The sequence below is a fragment of the Neovison vison genome, chromosome 6 (genome assembly GCF_020171115.1).
Source record: "Neovison vison isolate M4711 chromosome 6, ASM_NN_V1, whole genome shotgun sequence".
Taxonomy (NCBI): Eukaryota; Metazoa; Chordata; class Mammalia; order Carnivora; family Mustelidae; genus Neogale; species Neogale vison.
The window spans coordinates 75,494,721-75,507,696 of NC_058096.1; positions in this window are offsets into that span (position 1 = coordinate 75,494,721).

Consider the following 12,976-nt stretch of genomic DNA (forward strand, 5'->3'; position numbering starts at 1 on the left):
TTATCATGGTCACATAGGTGTGACTGAATTTTTCTGCTTGAAACAAAGAAACTCTCAAGCATTTGAGAATCAAGCATTTGTCTTAAAAAATAACCCCAGAGCCCCTGGGTGGCTCAGTCAGTTAAGCGGCTGCCTTCAGTTCAGGTCATGATCCCAGGGTCCTGGGATCAAGTCCTGCATTGGGCACCTTGCTCAGCGGGGAGCCTGCTTCTCCTTCTGCCTGCCACTCTGCCTGCTTGTGCCCTCTCTCCCTCTCTCTCTCTCTGACGAACAAATAAATAAATAAAATCTTTTAAAATAAATAACCAAATAAATAACCCCAGCACTTATCGGTAATACCCAGAAACCTTGGTAAGTAATTTATACGCATGATTTCACTTGGTCCTCAAAACAACCCACCGCAACTGTCCATGCCTCACGTGCGGCTCTGTCTTCCCCACACTTCAGGGAGGCTTCTCTCCTCCCCGCAGGCCCCTGACCTCTGCTTGCCCCCAAGCCTGAGCAAGCACGGAAATGTCCCTTTATTAGCTTATCCGGGGAATCGGATGACCACAGGGAGACACATTTCCTGTCAGACCCGGGCCAGCATGCCATGAGCTTGCCCAACCTCCTAACGCTGCCAAGCCCTGCTTACCCCAGCCTGGAAAAGAAAAGCCTTTTCTGTTTGTTTTTGAGACGCCTGCAGATTCCTGAGATTGGAGATTCTCGTGTTGCAATAGTCCTTCTGAATAAAGTTTTTGCTATTCTAAGTCTGTTTTGTTTTTAACCTGACACAACCTTAGGATATAGAAACTATGATTAGCTCCTTGCGTGTAAGAAAGAGAAAAAGGAGGCTTAGAAAAAAATAAACTTTCTCAGGACCCCACAAACACCAAGTGAAAAATCTGGGATGGGATATAAACCCAGATCGTCTGCCTATTTGAGGGTATGAGCCCCACTCTCAGCCACGGTGCTCCAAACCTCACTAAATCTCCTAACACCGTCTAGGAAGGGAGGCTTTCTGATGCTAATTCCAAGTTCCTATAGAGAACTCTAAGTACTAAAACTTTGTTATTTTTTAAAAATTCATTCATTCATTCATTCTAACCTGAATTAGTGCATATGATCAATTAAAATATTCTAATCAAGGGGCACCTAGGTGGCTCAGTCAGTCAGTAAAGTGTCTGCTTTCAGCTCAGGTCATGATCCCAGGGCCATAGGATCAAGCCCCTCATCAGGCTCCCTGCTCAGTGGGAAAGCTGCTTCTCCCTCTCCCACTCCCCCTGGTTGAATCCCCTCTCTTGTTGTCTCTCTGTGTCAAATAAACAAAATCTTTAAAAAATAAAATAATAGGGGCACCTGGGTGGCTCAGTGGGTTAAAGCCTCTGCCTTTAGCTCAGGTCATGATCTCAGGGTCCTGGGATCAAGCCCCGCAACGGGCACTGTGCTCAGCAGGGAGCCTGCTTCCCCCCCCCCTTCTCTGCCTGCCTCTCTGCCTAAATTGTGATTTCTCTCTCTGTCAAATAAATAAAATCTTCTTTAAAAATAAAATAAAATATCATAATCAAAATCAGCATTTTTATATAATCTTTCAAAGCACCTATATGAAGACGACCTTACCCGATCATCCTCCCATGCCCCCACTGCTTTTTACTTCTACTCATTGATGTTACCCCTCTGTGTGGAAGAAGCCAGAACGCAGAAGCAGATTTCTATAATCCTCAGGGTTAAAAACGATGAGGAGGGCGCCTGGGTGGCTCAGTGGGTTAAGCCGCTGCCTTCGGCTCAGGTCATGGTCTCAGAGTCCTGGGATCGAGTCCCGCATCGGGCTCTCTGCTCTGCAGGGAGCCTGCTTCCCTCTCTCTCTCTCTGCCTGCCTCTCTGCCTACTTGTGATTTCTCTCTGTCAGATAAATAAATAAAATCTTTAAAAAAAAAAAAAAAAAAACGATGAGGAGGGGCGCCTGGGTGGCTCAGTGGGTTAAAGCCTCTGCCTTCGGCTCAGGTCATGATCCCAGGGTCCTGGGATAGAGCCCCACGTCGGGCTCCTTGCTCAGCAGGGAGCCTGCTTCCTCCTCTCTCTCTCTCTGCCTGCTTCTCCGCCTGCTTGTGATTTCTGTCTGTCAAATAAATAAATAAAATCTTTAAAAAAAAAAAATGACAAGGAAAGACAAGGCAGGTTCCTGAGCTCTCTGCCTCGCCTACAGCTGCAGGGTGACTTCCCCCATCCCTGCTCCCTGGTGCCACCCCCTACGAGCTTACACTGTCCGGGAGTGTGACCTGATGTGGAAATCAGTCTTGACATGCGTCAAACCCCTTTAGTAGTCACAACCCATGGGGTAGTGGTGCTATTATTATCACCCTTATTGAGAAGTGAAGAAATCGAGGCATGAAACGCTTGAGCAAGAAGCCCAAGGTCACGGAGTGAGTCAGTGGCAGGGCTGGCAGTAACCCCAGGACTCCTGGTCCCACACCACGTCCCCCCCACCACCACCGACCCTGGCACACTCCCGGCCTGTCCCACCTCTCAACGGAAGGGCTCTGCTGTGTGGCCCCCCATGTCAGCTCTGCCGCTTTCAAATGGCCAGAGCACTTAAGCTCCTTCCTAAGAAAGCTTAATGAACTGAGTTCAAGGAAAATTAATGGCAGATGTTGAGCCAAAGAGGAAAAACCACTGGAAGCTGATGTCAATGATCTATACTGAAAAATGCTGTGATCCAGTTTACTTTTAACTACATGTGTCCTCGCTGGCCAGGCTTCTTCGGGAGGGTTTCGGGATCACTGTTTCAGTGTGTGGCACTTCCTGGGACAGGGGAAGGAGAACAGGGTGCCTAGACATTGCCTAGACATCCCGTAACTGTGCAGCATGGAAAAGCTTCTCAGCGTCCTCCCCTGGAAATGAAAGTGATGAGTCAGGCTGCGGCTAAGTTCTTTTCCAGTGCTATCGTGCCTCTAGTTTGGGGATCGTCGGAAGTAGCCTGGGCTATTAACATCTTGGTCCACAGAGTGTAACTCCTTTGGAGAGCTTTTAAAAATACTAGTGTCCAGGCTCCACCTCCAAAGATACTGATTTAATTAAAGGAGATTGGAGCCCAGGCATCAGTGCTTTTAAAAAAAACAAAACAAAAAACAAAAAACAACTCACCAAGTGATTCTAATAAGGAAGCCAGTGAGAACCTCTGCTCTGGAGTGTTCTCAAACTTAAGCATTCATCAAAAATACCTGGAGGGCTTATTCCCACCCCAAAGTTACTGATTCAGTAGGCTTGGGCGTGGGGCATCTCAAGTTAAGTTCCCAGGAAACGCTGATGCTGCTGGCCCAGAGTCCACCCGTTGAGAACTCCAAAAGTTTCCACACCCTCAGAAGTGGTGTATGTAGTCAGATGAGTATTTTTTTCCCCTGCCCTCAGGAGAAAGCTCATAGATTTCATTAGATTTGCAAAGAGACCCATGACTCCAGAAAGGTTAAGAACCAGAAGTAGAGTCAATTCATTAAATGTAAAGCTTTTTGTGGGCAGGGTTTCCTAGGAGAGGGCTTTGTAATTTTTCAGTCTTAATGTAGCCCCAGGTGTGTGTGTGTGTGTGTGTTCGTGAATTACCTGGGCATTGTTGAGCTGTATGATACCAACACACTGACCTGTCTACACTCGGTTTCCCACCCCAAATTTGCACTTAGGACATCAGGTTGGTGACAAGGGTAAATATGACAACTTTCCTGAGAACCAAATGTGAATTTTGTGGGGAGGAGAATGCCCAGTGATACCAATGAAACAGAAATAAAACCTCTACAGATAATCATGCTCTCTCATGCCCATTGATGCTGGGCCCATAAACTTGAGAAAATGAGTGTTGTGCCATAACAATTACCTGGGGATCAGTTAAATAACATTTCATCTGCATGAATTATACTCACCCTCTCATCCAAAATGTGCCATGGGAAGTTCATATATAAACTTTAATGTGTGTGATCTTTCATCCTTTCAAATTTTCGATGTTTGTGGATACTATAAAGCACTATAAAGTGTACACAATACATTAGAACAGACATCTATGCATATAACTTATAAAGAAATAAACAAGCAAACATGCATACACTGAGACTTCATGATAAAATGTCTGGAGATGATTCACCAGGTGTGGTGGTCCTCAAACTTGAGAGAGAGCCAGAATCACCTGGAAGCTTGCTACGTAAATGCAAATTCCCAGGCCTCACCTTCCTTCAGATTCAGGAAGTCAGAGAAATTCACATTTTCGCTAACATCTTAGGATATTCTGAGGCAGGTGATTCACCGACTCCACTATGAATAATCTTGTTCTGAGAATACCTTAATTTTTCTTTTCTTTTCTTTCTTTTTTTTTTTCTCTGTACTTTTTTTAAAACTTCATTCTCACCTAAAAACCACAGATCTTCCTGGCAACGTGTATATAGGTGAGTGCAAAGAGGGAAACAAAAACAGCAGACTCCTGCCCGTGTTTCTATTTCCCCCGTCATGATACGACACCCCTCCTCCAGTCTGCACGGTGGTGGGTGGGGATTGGGAGAGGGGCTGGTCACCGCGTTCTAGAGGAGCCAGCTGCTGCCCTCTAGTGGCTCCCCAGCCCACCGGCTCACTCAGGGGGCAGTTTCTCAGAAGACCGGTTTGGACATCTTTCTAAGTATCTCCCCATACAGAAAAGTTTCCCAAAAGCCTCATCAATTCAAGGCCTGCAAAATGTGAGCAAACACGTCAAGCAAAATGGCACTGTCCAAAGAAGGGTTGCAGCGTGAAAAACAACATTCTCACAAACATATCCATTCAACAAGTATTTGTGAACAGTCTACCAGCCATTGTTGAAGGCCATAACAGAAACAAAGATCCCTGTTCTCAGGGTACTGACAGGCTAATGGGAGGAGACAATGAAGAAGTGAATTATCTCTTACTGTTATATGGCGGTAAGTGCTGTGGAGAAAAATAGGGCCTGGGAAGAAGAGAGGGAAAGGCTCACCAAAAAAGAAGGAAATAATATTTACTGACTACCATTTATTTATTTACTGGGTATTCTATATAAGTCAGTTTTCTTAATCTTCACCCTCTTACTGTACCCCACCTTTTATTATAACAGCCAATTTTACATGCAAAGAAACTGAACTTTCAAAACTGTAAGAGACTTGGCTCAGGCCACGGTATTAATTAATAGCTGCGTGGCAAGGAACTTCTGAACTGGTTGGAGGAATGAAGCCCCCGGCAAATATGTAAGGGAGACTGCCCACACATGCCCTTTCTTAATGCTCACACACCCACCTTCTCCAGGACTGGCAATGTTGTATGGAATGTGCTGGACCTCACCTTTCCCTGTTGGGGCTTCCCTCTTCTCATTCTCTGAAATTTTTATTTTACTCTATGCTAGTTCCATAAAGGAATTCTCTTCCAAGAGGTAAGGGTTTACTGATTATTTTTTTTTTTTAAGACTTTATCTATTTACTTGAGAGAGAGATTGAGAGAGGGAGAGAGAAGGAGCAGGGGGAGAGGCAGAGGGAGAAGCAGACTCCCCGCTGAGCAGGGGATGTGGGGATCGATCCCCAGACCCCAGGATCCTAACCTGAGCTGAAGGCAGACGCGTAACTGCTGAACCACCCAGACACTCCGGGATTACTGACTATTAACTGTTTGCTAATCCTGTAAATTAATTTTTCTCCATTTATAGCCCAATTAGCCACACCATCATTACCCAATGATGTCATTGGGAACTTTTTATGGAATACTTGAGTGGGACCTTTTTATGGAATAGTCCCTAAATCTCAGTGGTGGAAACGTCAGGCCCCCTGGTCCGGCAGTGATGAAATGTGCTTGCTAAAAATGATATCACTTTGCAAGATTAGAGTCATAGTTAAAATATCAGTTTTTCATTCTCCTGTCTGTTAGAACTATTGGACTCTCAAAAAATGCTCTAAGAAAAAGAGTGTTCTTGTGAATATGACACAAATCTACCTACCTCATCAACATAGAAAATCTGTTCAAACCCTAAGGAAGATTATAGACCAGGAGGTTTCTAGTGCCAGGAGGAAATGAGCATTTTATAGCTAAGGAAAATGAGAAATGATACCCAAGAAAGTTAAGTAGATTTCTAGAGATTACAATTACAAGTGGCCCTTGAACAGTTCAAGTTTGAACAGCATGGGTCCACTTACACAATTTTTTAATAAATATAGTACAGGACTGTAAATGTGTTTTCTCTTCCTTATGACCTTCTTTAACAATGTTTTCTTTTCTCTATCTTACTTTATTGTAAGAATACAACGTAGGGTACATATAACATGAAATATGTGTTAATTCGCTGTTTTTTTTTATTGGTAATGCTTCCGGTCAACAGCAGGCTATTAATAGTTCAGTTTTGAAGGAATCAAAAGTTTTATGTAAATTTTTGACTGCCCTGGCTGTTGGTGCCCCTAATCCCATGTGCTGTGTACATCTGTCATTTCTCACACAGCTGGCCCTAGCGCCTGACTTCCAAGACTGAGGTTTTAGGGGAGCTTTTGTTTTTTTGTCTATCCATCTTCAATGAGAGTTGTTGAGGGTGTTAAGAAAACAGATGTTAAGAAAACAGACTGAATTGAATAGAAAGACTCAATACTTTAAAGAATTCCAGTTCTGTCTAAATGACTCTAAAAGTGTCATGGGACCGAAACAAGCACACAGAGGAGCTAGTTCCTGGAACACAGTGGATTGTCAACATACATACCATTTTCCTTCCATTTGTCTTCCATGCCTTCATTTACCAGTTCCATATCCCCAGGACCCTCTGCCTGCTCCCCTCGTCTTACCTCACCAGCAAGCCCCAAGCAATCTCTCTGGCTCCGGAACTCCGCTGGCACTCCCTTGATGCTAAATACATGGTAGTATATTATCCTCTTGGACGCAGAGGCCATGATTTCAATTTCTTCCTATCCTCCCGGCACCAAATAGGCCTTTGTCCTCAGAGAGGGCCACCAGCTTCTCTCCATTCTGGTTCATCTTCACTTTTCCGCTTATCTTCCTTAAGTCATTCTGCTATTAGAAATCTCTCTCTGGGGGTGCCTGGGTGGCTCAGTGGGATAAGCCTCTGTCTTCTGCTCAGGTCATGGTCTCAGGGTCCTGGCATCAAGCCCCTCATCAGGCTCTCTGCTCAGCAGGGAGCCTGTTTCCCCCTCTCTCTCTGCCTGCCTCTCTGCCTACCTGTGATCCCTCTCTCTGTGTCAAATAAATAAAATCTTTAAAAAGAGAGAGAGAGAGAAATCTCTCTTTGGCTTCCATTATATAGGCTAAACTCCAATTCTGGAACAAATCATTCAAGCCCCTTCGAGAATTATCTCCATCTATTTTACTTATTTACTTACCTCCTGCCTCATTGCCTCCCTACACCATCCCTCCAAGGCTATGAACCTTCTCAACACTCAAAATTTGGGGCTTTCATATATGCTATTTCCCTGAAGTGCCTACGGAACTCTTCGAGGCTAAGGCTCACACTCCATCCATGTCCTAGCTGAGGTTTTCACTCCTCTTCTTCCTTCCCTACTCTGAGCTCCTATTACTCCTTGCCCCACAATGTAGGGCCCCAGTTAAATATATGGCTCCTTTAGAAAAAGGACTGAGGGCACAAAAACAGACACATAGATCAATGGAACAGAATAGAGAGCCCAGAAATAGACCCTCAACTTTATGGTCAACTAATCTTCGACAAAGCAGGAAAGAATGTCAATGGAAAAAAGACAGCCTCTTCAATAAATGGTGTTGGGAAAATTGGACAGCCACATGCAGAAAAATGAAATTGGACCATTTCCTTACACCACACACAAAAATAGACTCAAAATGGATGAAGGACCTCAATGTGAGAAAGGAATCCATCAAAATCCTTGAGGAGAACACAGGCAGCAACTTCTTCAACCTTAGCCGCAGCAACATCTTCCTAGGAACATCGCCAAAGGCAAGGGAAGCAAGGGCAAAAATGAACTATTGGGATTTTATCAAGATCAAAAGCTTCTGCACAGCAAAGGAAACAGTTAACAAAACCAAAAGACAACTGACAGAATGGGAGTTGCAAACAACATATCAGATAAAGGACTAGTGTCCAAAATCTATAAAGAACTTAGCAAACTCAACACCCAAAGAACAAATAATCCAATCAAGAAATGGGCAGAGGACATGAACAGGCATTTCTGCAAAGAAGACATCCAGATGGCCAACAGACACATGAAAAAGTGCTCCATATCACTTGGCATCAGGGAAATACAAATCAAAACCACAATGAGATATCACCTCACACCAGTCAGAATGGCTAAAATTAACAAGTCAGGAAATGACAGATGCTGGCGAGGATGCAGAGAAAGGGGAACCCTCCTACACTGTTGGTGGGAATGCAAGCTGGTGCAACCACTCTGGAAAACAGCATGGCGGTTCCTCAAAATGTTGAAAATAGAACTGCCCTATGACCCAGCAATTGCACTACTGGGTATTTACCCTAAAGATACAAATGTAGTGATCCAAAGGGGCACATGCACCTGAATGTTTATAGCAGCAATGTCCACAATAGCCAAACTATGGAAAGAACCTAGATGACCATCAACAGATGAATGGATAAAGAAGATGTGGTATATATACACAATGGAATACTATGCAGCCATCAAAGAAATGAAATCTTGCCATTTGCGACAACGTGGATGGAACTAGAGCATATCATGCTTAGTGAAATAAGTCAAGCGGAGAAAGACAACTATCATGTGATCTCACTGATATGAGGAAGTGGTGATGCAACATGGGGGCTTAAGGGGGTAGGAGAAGAATAAATGAAATAAGATGGGATTGGGAGGGAGACAAACCATAAGTGATTCTTAATCTCACAAAACAAATTGAGGGTTGCTGGGGGGAGGGGGATTGGGAGAAGGGGGGTGGGGTTATGGACATTGGGGAGGGTATGTGCTTTGGTGAGTGTTGTGAAGTGTGTAAACCTGGCGATTCACAGACCTGTACCCCTGGGGATAAAAATATATTATATGTTTATAAAAAATTAAAAATTAAAAATTAAAAAAAAAAAAAGAAAAAGGACTGAGTTTTCTTCATCATTGTATGTTCCTGAAGCTTTCAGTGCTGTCAAGATGGCAAGGGGCTCAGCAAGTACAGAGTGATGAATGAAAGAATTCAATATATATTTGCTGGTTGTTGGACATTAGTGACCCTGAGAATGTCAAGAGATATCAAAGAAGATCTTCAGAGTCTTATGTTCATTGGAATCCTTGGGAAGAAACTAAATCTGGCTTGGGACCAGGGGCCTCAGACTCACCTTAACTCTCTCCTACTCCTGGAAACACAACCAACTATCTGGGAGATTTGGTAAGAAGTTATGTCAGAAGAAAATGATAATTCCCCAGCTCAATTTTTGTAATTTTTTTGGTCAGCCTCTTCTTTCTTATTCTTTTTTTTTTTAAAGATTTTATTTATTTATTTGACAGACAGAGATCACAAGTAGGCAGAGAGGCAGGCAGAGAGAGAGGAGGAAGCAGGCTCCCCAATGAGCAGAGAGCCTGATGGGGCTCAATCCCAGGATCGTGGGACCATGAACCCAAGCCGAAGGCAGAGGCTTTAAACCAATGAGCCACACAGGCGCCCCCTCTTCTTATTCTTATAGAGATATTCTAGCACAGGATGGAGTGCTATGGGGCTGGCTTCAGGACATGATCTATGCAATTACAGAGGGCCCTACCCTCACAGGAGCCCCACAGTTTAATGCTCTAATGTCAGTTCTTAATACATTTGAGCAAGGCCCCATGTTTTCATTCTGCATGGGGTCCCACAATTTATGTAGCCAGTCCTGCCAGTGAGTGCATGATGCATACTTTCCAACTTTCCCAGTTTTCTGGAATTTCCCCAATTTTAATACTGAAAAGTCCTAAGACTTGGGAAGCTCTTCTGTCCCAAACAGACGAGGACACTTTGTCGCCCTATTTCTGGTCCTCAGACTGCAAACATAGGAGGCATGCATCACTTTGGTCAATTTCTAATATGACCTAATGATTTACAAGCAGAAGGGTCCATTTAGGACACTTAAGCTTCATGGTAGACTCTGTGACTCCAGCAACTTATTATTTCTAAACACAACTTATACATCTCTGTGAACTACAATTAAGGCTTTATCATCTCACACTTTTAAGCTACTATAAGGAACCTATTTCAAAGGACAGCCTATAGGAAAAAATTGCAAATTCTAAGGTCAATGGAAGGGTATCAGGGAACTATGAGCCACCTGGAACGGGAGGGTAAGATGTGTGTGGGAGCAACTTAACTGTGAACAACACCTAAAGCCTTATCAGTTTCTCAAAGCCATCTGAGACAACAACAACAAAAAAATGCACTGGCTAATTGTTTTGGTGAATCTTGAAATTTGGGAGCATTCCAGAGAAAGTTCTAAGGAGTTCTGCTTGGAGGACCCTAATATACCAGACTTTCTGAGGCCCATTCTGTTTTAGAGCCAAAATTCACAGCCCATCTAGCTCTAGTGACCAGAAATTCATCCAGAAAGTTTAACATGACATAATGTGTCTGATTAATTTTATATTCATTTTAATCCATTGCATGTATCAAACCACTTTGGGCAGCAAGGCAGATAGCAGAAATTCTCTAGATTTTACTTGTACAATACTTTCATATGGGCCCTCAATGGACAATAAGTAAAGAATATATCCAGGAGCTTTGATAGCTACACAGTATTTTTTTTTTAAAAGATTTTATTTACTTAAGAGAGAGAGAGTGAGAGAGAGAGCATGAGAGAAGGTCAGAGGGAGAAGACGACTCCCCATGTGGAGCCGGGAGCCCGATGCAGGACTCAATCCCAGGACTCCAGGATCATGATCTAACCGGAAGGCAGTTGTTTAACCAGCTGAACCACGCAGGTGTCCCAATAGCTACACAATATTAATTGTAATTTTTAAAAACTGGTGTCTTAAGGAAAAAAAAATCTTAAATTCAGCAGCTATAATTTTTTAATTAAAAATATAAATATATATTCATAATCCTAAAAGAAAAAAAAAAAGAAAGGAAACTTGGATACATTTACAAGTCCCAGCTGTGAACTAGTTTGGCGGCAATGCCGGTCACCCCATTGATTGGTGACATACTTGTGTACTCAACCGAATCATCTCGGAAGTTCCCTCTCCCCTGTTTAGCAGCCAGCCCCCCTTTCCTGTCTGTCCCTTCTGAAACTACTCACTTATTTGGGGAATACAGTGGAGATATGGTCAGTAAAACACACTAGGTGTCCTGCTTCGTGCTTTTAACAACTTCTGCTGCCCCCAACGGTGTAGTAGGGTTCCTGTTACCACATTTCCTAGCTAACCAGAGGTGTCAGCCGTCTTTTTCATCTTGCTGTTTGATAGAAATGGAATGGTCAATCACTACTGTCTAATCTCCATGTTTCTGATTAGTAATGGAGTTGGCAAGCTGTTTGGCCCCCAGTTCCCTGACCTATACATTTTCAATTCATATCCTTGGCCCATATTTCTATGGGACTGTTTCTCTCATTAACACGCAAGTTTATTGTATATTCTGGATACTAGCTTAGGTCTGGTTCTCAGAATCAGACCCTGATACAAGGACTCATGTGCAACTGATTTACTAAAGAAGAGCTGTTTAAGAAAGGGTTTTTCAAGGAATGGGGTATTTACAAGAGAAATTGGTAAGAGAATGGGGGAAACAAGACAGGAAAATGGAGGAAACAAAGCGAGAGTGTGTCTCGGGGCCAAGTCCTGTAGAAGGCAGTCTCTGTCTGGTCCCACCAGGGACTTTGAAATGTCAGTTACATACCCACCCATTGCTGGCTAAAGGTTATGTTATAGAACGTAAATTCGTATGCATCTAGCTCTCTGCACATGCGGGAGCAATGTAACTGTGATCCTTTTTTTTTTTTTTAATTTTGTTTATTTATTTGACAGACATATCACAAGTAGGCAGAGAGACAGGCAGAGAGAGAGGGGGAAGCAGGCTCCCCACTGAGAGCCCGATGTGGGGCTTGATACCAGGACCCTGGGACCATGACCCGAGCCGAAGGCAGAGGCTTTAACCCACTGAGCCACCCAGGTGCCCCAGCTGTGATCCTTTTAAAAAAGGAGTTACAGGTGTTAGCTGATGGAAGCAAAAACACACCAGGGTGGGAGATGGGGTGCACAAAACAGTAAAGAGAATCTAAGGTGATCTGGGTGGGGAACTGACATCGCCCACTATAAGTAACGGTATTATGAAAGTATCAATTTCACTATTAATTCAAGAAATGCAAACTGGAAAAAAAAACACACACACAGGCTGTAACAGGAAGGTATTTCTACCTGTACAGACTTAAGAGTTAGTCGAAAGTTCTAACCACACACACATACATAAATCGTAGCTGTGTGAGGTAATCATTTTGTGGTAATCATTGTGCAGGATATACATACATAAAATCACTACACCATCCACCTTAAACTTACACAGTGTGTCTGCATCTTGATAAAGCTGGAAGAAAAACAAAAACAAGACACTAATTTGTATTATATTTATTGATAGGAAATATATCTTTCATCCTATTTTGGAACTTCATATATTGTACTTATCTTCCCAAATATTTTATAGAATGTACAATGAGAGGGGAAAAAAAAACGCCAAATGTTCATGTTTATTCAAATCAGGTTTGATTATTTATGGTTTTGAAACCTCATGTTTGTAGGAAAATTTCTCAATCTTTAAAACAAAACAGAGGCAATATTCAGCTCCAGATTGGCAATGGTGAGCCAGGCCTTTGCATTTGTTGTTATTGGAAATATAAAATGGTACAGTCCTTTCAAAAATGTTTTGACAGAATCTATAAAAATTTAAGATCGCATGATGTCATGATTCCTTTCCTAGAAATTTATACTCCAGCCATATTCACAGGAGACTAGGCTGGTTACTGCAGCACTAATATAAAGGCAAAAAACTAAAAAGAATCCACTGGTTTGCAATAGGGGACATCCATACAAAA